Consider the following 7,969-nt stretch of genomic DNA (forward strand, 5'->3'; position numbering starts at 1 on the left):
CCTGAGAGTCCGCATTTCTGCAGGCTCTCGGGGCTTGGTGCTGCTGCTGGACCACACCTTGAGAAACAGGCTCTGGGATGGGAAAGCTGCGGAGCCGAAGGAAAGAGGGAAGGTTCCCATGCGGGGCCACAGACTGTTTCCCAGACTTGGATCTAAAGCACTCCCGAGTCCCAAAGCATCCTGTGAATCCCGAAATGGTGCACCAAGATGGCCACACGGTCTGTGAGCTTCGCCACGGGAGCGGGATTTCCTTCCTCACTGTGAATTCTCCTCTTTCCTACTACGCAGCTTGGGCAAAAAGGACGTTTTATGACACTCGAATCAAGAAACCGACTCCAAGTTGTATTCAAAGCATCCACTTTGTGCTCTGCGTTTTGTCACGTTCCAGTTGTATGTGAGCTGCAGAGCCGCGGAAGGTGGTGCAGAAGACAGGGTTCATGGCGCTTATGACGGTTTCCCCCGTGGCATTCAGAGCGCAGCCTAGGGCCTCAGCCTTGTCTTCCCTTCCCCAGCCTCGGGCGTCAATCAAGGCAGCGCTGGCCTGTTGCGATCAGACTTCCTGTAGCTCATTTCACCCTTAACTTATCCCCCTCTGGATTTTATTCAGTGCATTTCTGTTTTACAGTGGCCTGGATGCAAAAAAAAAAGCACTTTTTTTTTGTTTGTCTAATTTGCCATTGTACATATCACTGTACACCTGTTCCTAGTAATACTCTTATTTTCATTCCCTAAAACACATTGTAGGGCTCTCTGTGAGTAATAAACATCATTTAAATCTCTTTATTTTAGCAAATGATAGGTCTTAAGAAATTAATTGGTATGTCAGTGTGTACATTCCACTTAGTAAACTTCATGTACAAAGATAAATCTTACTTTACAAAGTAAATCATACTGCTTGATTGCTATAAAAACAGTATGGAGAAAGGTAAAGGCAAAATATAATTAAAATGTTTTAGGCTTTAAAAAAAATGTGATTCCTCTCCTCATCCATGGCCAAAATGTGATGAGAATTAAACAGCAGAGGCAAATTTTTATTTTTTGTGGACACTCTATACCTAGCCTGAGCTCATCCGTGGATCCATTGATTACCTCATGTCTGAATATGTAGCATTTTTATTTTTAGCAATGCTGACAGTTTTTTACAATGGCTTCATAGTTGCCAGATTAAACAGTGAGAATTCATTTGGGTTTTACTGTTGGAGTTTTCCTATTTGAAGTTCAACCAACTGAGATTTACTTTTAATTTTTTGAATGTGTATGAAATGTAGGAGCAGTTCCTTGCCATCATTGCTTCTTTTGCTTGTCATAGTTGTAATATACATTATCTAATTCAATATGGTTCAGAATGGAGAGCATCATTGGCTGGGTGGACGCTTGCTGTTTCTGGAATGGAGTCAGGAAGCTTGTTAGCTGACACAGTGAACATGCTGAGGGAAAAGATCACTACATTGCATCCAAGTGTGTAGCTATTTTCCCAAGTTAAAGTATTTTGTGCCTCTTCTAAATCTAATTTAATGTTTAGCTTACCTTCATGCAATGTGTATGCCTTTTAAATATACCTTCTTACGTTAGATGGTTCAACTTTTTATTTTTAACTTTTATTTTAAGTTCAGGGGTACATGTGCAGATTTATTATATAGATAAACTTGCGTCATGGGGATTTGTTGTACGGGTATTTAAGCCAGGTATTTAAGCTGAGTACCCATTAGTTATTTTCTCTGATCCTATCCCTTCTCTCACCTTCCACCTTCTGACAGGCCCAAGTTTCCGTTGTTCCCTTCTTTGTCCCCATGTGTTCTCATCATTTAGCTCCCATTTATAAGCAAGGACATGAAGTATTTGATTTTCTGTTTCTGCATTAGGTTGTTAAGAATAATAGCCTCCAGCTCCATCTATGTTCCAGCAGAAGACATGATCTCATTCTTTTATTTATGGCTGCATAGTATTCCATGGTGTATATGTACCACATTTTCTTTATCCAGTCTATCACTGATGGGCATTTAGGTTGATTCCATGTCTTTGATATTGTGAATAGTGCTACAATGAACATATGTGTGCATGTGTCTTTATGGTAGAATGATTTATTTGCCTTTGGGTATATAACTAGCAATGGGATTACTGGTTCAAATGATAGGTCTTTGAAGCATCACCATACTGTTTTCCACAATGGTTAAATGAATTTAGACTCCCATCAACAGTGTACAAGCATTCATTTTTCACCATAAGATGGTTCAACTAAAAAAAAATTAACTTTATACCTACCCCTATTTAATAATACATAATTTGAAATTTCAATGCATTCCATTCTCAGAAGAGATCATGTTTTTGTTATTGTTGTTGTTCAATTGATAAGGATGCAGCTGATGAGACAACTCATAAAATGTGCTCAAGATTACACAGCAGGTGCATACATAGAACTAGATTCCAGGGCCATTTTGACAATTTCTAGAAACCTCTCTGCCTTATCTGCAGGCCTGGTTTATCCCAATGCTGAGTGTGTGGTAGAGAAATGCAGCTCCTGTTTCCAGAGTGTCCGCTTTCAAGAAACCCAGAGGCATTTATGACCGTGTCTGGTGGGCCCTACACGTCGCCCTACATGTCCAAAGGAGGATCCATGGGTCTCTGGGTTTTTGGCTTCAGATGCCTGACCTCATCCCTGTACAGAAACACAGTCCACAGCATGCACGTCTCTTTCCTCAGTGACTGTTTCCTCCCTCAGTAGCTGCCAGGATAGTCCTCACTTCCTTCCTATGGAAACGGACCAATTCCCCCACAACCCAGGTTGTGCCAGCGTATGATGGTGTCCCAATCACATGTACCGTTCACTCAGCATTTCTTAGAACAAACTATCTGCAGAATATATTTCAAGCCTGTCTGCGTGCATGGCAGGTTCCTCACCCTCTAGCATTAAGAACAAAGAAATATAGTAAATCTCACTAATGCAAATCCTGGCATGTTTTTATGTCAGTTTCTTTTGCCAAACCTGAAAAGTTGCTCTTCAAAACTGAAAAAATGCCAGAAGAACATTCTCATTTAGGAGTTAATTTTAATGTATTAATTTAAAAAATCAGTAAAACCCAGGAAAAAAGACCCAAAGTCATAAAGCTGTTGAAGTGATAGCCACAAAGAGCACTTTTAAATCTTCAAAGAACACTAGAATTAATGCCCAATTAATTATCATCACCTTTGTGTGAGGTAGGTTTTATAAAGATGCAACATGGGGAAATTGAGCAACCTGCCCAAGGCAGGGGAATGAGTAGCCAAGTCTCGGCCTTTCTAAATCCTAGGCAATGGTGTGCGTGCTCTTTCTGACCATGGGAGAAAACTAAAGCCTATAAAAGGTGATTACAACATGAATACCTGATGTTTCAGATATTTGTCATAAACTCACAAATAAAATCTATCACCCATAAAGAGGTTTTATTGGAGTGAGATGTCTGACGATGATATATCTGCCTGGAGTGATGCTATAAAGCATGATTTTGACACGCTGCATTTTTAACAGCATGTGAAATACAATAACCTTCCTTAAGTGAATGGTTGGGAGTGTGATTATTTACACACATTGAATTTTACGTACCAAAGCAGGAAGGCAGCCAGCTTGGCCCATTTGCTAAGGATTTTGGACACAAGTGGGTCTGCTTGAGAGCCAGTCATAAAATGTTTGCTGGGCCAGATCCAGGAAGGGTCCTGGAGGTAGCAATGGTGGGAAGTTTTAGGAAGTGGATTATGAGACACAAAGGGGTAGCGTTTATTTACTGGCATTTACCCGTTTCATAACTCAGAGAAAGTAGCATGTTTAATGAAAGTGCAAAGAAAAGAATCTTTCTGGGACAAAGAAGCTGATTAGCAGGGACATGGAGGGGTTTTTAAGGGCGGTAAGGAAAGGCCCTACCCACATCCCTCCCCGCCCCACTTCACCAGCTCTGACATGAATGGGTAGGGCACTTGTTCTGCCCACAGCTATGACAAAAGCCCCAAAGCTTCATCTTCTAGGATTTCAAACTTTCTCACTGCTGTGCCAGCCATTTTATTGCACATGTTTCTGAAAGAGGTGATTCTAACAAAACCAATTGAGCAAATCCCCTATCCTCCCTTCTATAAAGTCGGCTACAGAGGGAGAGAGAGAACATTATTCTAAAGAAGTCACTATCTTTTCTGTCTCACTTTTCCTGTCCAAGCCACACCGCCCTCCACACCAGCTGAACCCCCACTGCCTTGGGGCTAATGCTCTGGGGACTTGGGGGGAATGTGGGTATGATGCCCATGGGGCCCGGAATGGGACAACTGGAGTAAAAAAGATATGTAAGTTTCCTGTGGGTCCGTGGATGCCATGGGCCACAGCTCAGGTATGAGCTGTCATGAGGGCCCCTGAGAGAGCCATGGGGTTGGCCACACCTGCTGCATTATTCGGGGGGTCAGCAGGACAAAATCTGGAGAACTTTACAGAGCCTCCAAAATGAAACAAAACATGCACACCCAAAACAAACAAACGAAAACTAGAGCCAGCATTTGCACACATATTTTAAGAATAAAATGGACTTCATGCCTGCATACGACTCGGTTCAGACTCAGTCAAAGTTGCAAGGAACACCATTTTATTCACAGCGATTAGTATTTTGAAGAATGGCATATATTGTTCCAGGAATAGTTCGCTGAGGAAATCACCAAGCAGCTCCGGCAGCCAGGCCCTGTGCTAGAAGGTGAGATGTGGAGATGGGGATCAGGACCCAGTGCTCCTAGAGGAGGAAGCCAGCTCCTGAGAAATCACACTCTGTGATCATACATGAAGGTGCACCACAGATGTCGTCCTCTAACCCTGGTATCCAAGACTCCCAAATTCCCATCTCTTACCCCGCCTTTCCACTACAGCACCAGGCACTTTTACAGTGAGTTCTGACATAAGATCATTGCTTTGAGTAAAATCAGGCAGTCAAAATCGCAGGACTTACAGGGAAAATGAGGCAAGGCCCAATGCTCAAAAATTCATCAGTGACAAGTGAAAAAGTTAGAAAATGAATGAGGATTTCCTCACAGTTTTGCATGGGCTAAGTGGCTGAGAAGACATAACTACAATAAGTCTGACAGTTTATTTTGAAAAAGACCTCCTGTTTGTGTTTGGAAGTGGGTGTCCTGAGGGTTATGAAGTGGTGGCAGGGCGTATTTGATACGGGAAGGTACGTCCTAACCCCAGCTGTGGAAAGGTGAGCTCAGGACATGAGTGAGAAATTTAAGTTGAATGCGTGGGTGCGTTTATGTGTTCCTTCATGGCCTGGTACATCTGGGCGACTTTCTGCATTGACCTAATATTCCTCACAGACATAAGCAAACATGACATTTGAGAATTTCTGTTATGCTCAAATTATTTCTTATTATACCAGTTGCATTGGAACCAATCTGTGTTTCCAAACAAGCATTATGGTTTCTGCCAACTCAACACCTCCCTTAGTTATTTGCTGGCCCTTTTGGGTATAAAAAGGTCTTGAACAGAATTTGTGATTCTGCCCCCCCACTTTCCTGCACCCCTCATGAGTATGCTCCCCCAACACTCTTTTTCATATGTAAGTAAAAATTGCAATCATCCATCTAGTTGCTCAGCCCCAAACCTAAGGGTGGATCATAAGTTTTCTCTTTCTCATTCCTCATATCCTCATCTCTTATGTCAGAAAATCTGAGACTGACTGTGTCTCACTCTCTCACCCAGGCTGGAGTGCAGCGGTGCCATCATAGCTCACTGAAGACTCCAACTCTTGGGCTCAAGTGATCCTCCCACCTCCGCACCCCAAGTAGCATGGGACTACAGGTGTGCATCACCACACTTGGATAATTTTTTTAAATTTTTTCTTTGATAGAAATGAGGTCTGCTATGTTGCCCAGGCTGGTCTTGACCTCTTGGCCTCAAGAGAGCTTCCTTTTTAGCCTCCTATATGTTGCCCAGGCTGGTCTTGAACTCTTGGCCTCAAGCCGTCCTCCCTCCTTGGCCTCCCAAAGTGCTAAGATTACAGCTGTGAGCTACCACACTTGGTCCAAATTCCTTCCTATAGCCCAGGATGCCCTATGGGATTGGCTCCCACCTTCTTCTCTGACTTCATTTTTTCATGTGCTTTTATTCATTAACTTCTTAATATTTTGAGAGGCTATCAAGTTCACTCGCACCTCTAGGTCTTAGGAGGATTTTTCTTTGCATTGGCTGATATTTCCTCATATTTTAATGTATCTGGCTTTTTCCTTATTACTCAGGATTACTCAAAGACAGTTCTTCACAGGAGCCTTCCTGATGACCTCTATAAGAAGCAAAGATGCTGAATGCCAAGCACATTTGAAAGAGACTAGCACCAAAGGATGAGAGATTATGGGTAATAGAAACACAAACGTTTCCAAAAGGAAACAACGTGAGGCAACACTTGCCCCGTCTTCACCGATCTCTCCCGTGCTATGGTGGCCAGCATCCCGAGCCTCTGTCACCATGCCCTGTGGTCTCAGTGGCCCCATCTTACACATCATCCTCATTCACCAATTTCTTTTGTGCCCAGTTCCCAAAGGGCTGCATTTTGTGTTCCATTGTTAGAGCCAACTAATTTAATAATCCCTTCTAATATTCCCTATGTTAATCTCTCACCACAGAAACATAAAGGGAATAGTAACAATAGTCACAACCAACATGATGGCATTGCCATGCCGAGAGGCCCTTGGCTGGCTATGGGTCTGAGCGTCTCTCCAACAGCACAGGTGGGGAGGACCACAGCCCCACCTGTGCTTGGAGTGGATCCCCCTGATCACATGGGACAGCCAGCCAATGAGAGACGCCCACTGCTGCTCCTCGTGTTTCCCATGTTGAATGAATAAAGGAACCCTGCAACCCAGGCTGGCATTTGCACCATGCGGACACCAACGCCGTGTCCTGGGCTGCGAGTGAAGACACAGAGTGCAGGATATGGGGGTGGCTGCTGGTACAACTGTTCTCAAAGGACATTTTTTACGGAAAATCAAACCACATTTTAAGGATATTCTTAGTCACTCATAAAGGCCACATTTGTACCATCAGCACCAAGCCGGGCTTCCAGGCTGGCATTGCCGGAGCCCAGTGCTGACCCGAGCAGGCTGCACAGAGGTGCAAAGCGAATGCAAACACCAGGAGGCTTGAGGGGCCTGAGCACTTATATTTGGCCAGAAAGCCGATGTCCAGTTTAGAAGCTGATAGTTTCCGTGGGTCCTGTGCTGATATCATCCTGAGTCACTCAGGGAGCTGCTGCTTGTGCAGTGACTTCATTGCATCCTCCTGTCCCAGCATCCAATGGCGGTGACAATTGTGGAGTTGAAAGCAGAGTGAGGCCGGGCGCGGCGGCTCACGCCTGTCATCCCAGCACTTTGGGAAACCGAGGCCGGCGGATCACTTGAGGCCACGAGCTCAAGGAGCCAGGACTGGCCAACACGCTGAAACCCCGTCTTTACTAAAAACACAAAAATTAGCCAGGCATGGTGGTATGCGCCTGTAATCCCAGCTACTCGGGAGGCTGAGCCAGGAGAATCGTTGGAACCTGGGATGCGGAGGTTGCAGTGAGCTGAGATCGTGCCACTGCACTTCAGCCTGGGCAACGGAGTGAGACTTGATCTCCAAATAATAATAATAATAATAATAAAATAAAGAAAAAGAAAAAAGTGCAGAGTGCACTCCTTGGATTTCTTGGAAATTACGGCCAAGTTATTAGTTGAATGAAACAACACTTGCCAGAAAATTTCACAAGTTAACCTGCATAGGAGTTTTCCCCTAATGTAGTATTTGGGTGCATTTTCACATGCTTGATGGAGGACGAATGGAGTATTTAGTCTCTGAGGTCTACCTAGACCTTATGCCAATCTTGAAGTGGCCCGAACCTTCCGTGATGACAGGGACATCGCAGTGGCATTGCCCTGTATCCTCCACGTTTTAAGCAGGACAAATTCTGTCGATGTGGATGGAGTAAATGAA

Source organism: Pongo abelii, chromosome 8 (genome assembly GCF_028885655.2).
Source record: "Pongo abelii isolate AG06213 chromosome 8, NHGRI_mPonAbe1-v2.0_pri, whole genome shotgun sequence".
Taxonomy (NCBI): Eukaryota; Metazoa; Chordata; class Mammalia; order Primates; family Hominidae; genus Pongo; species Pongo abelii.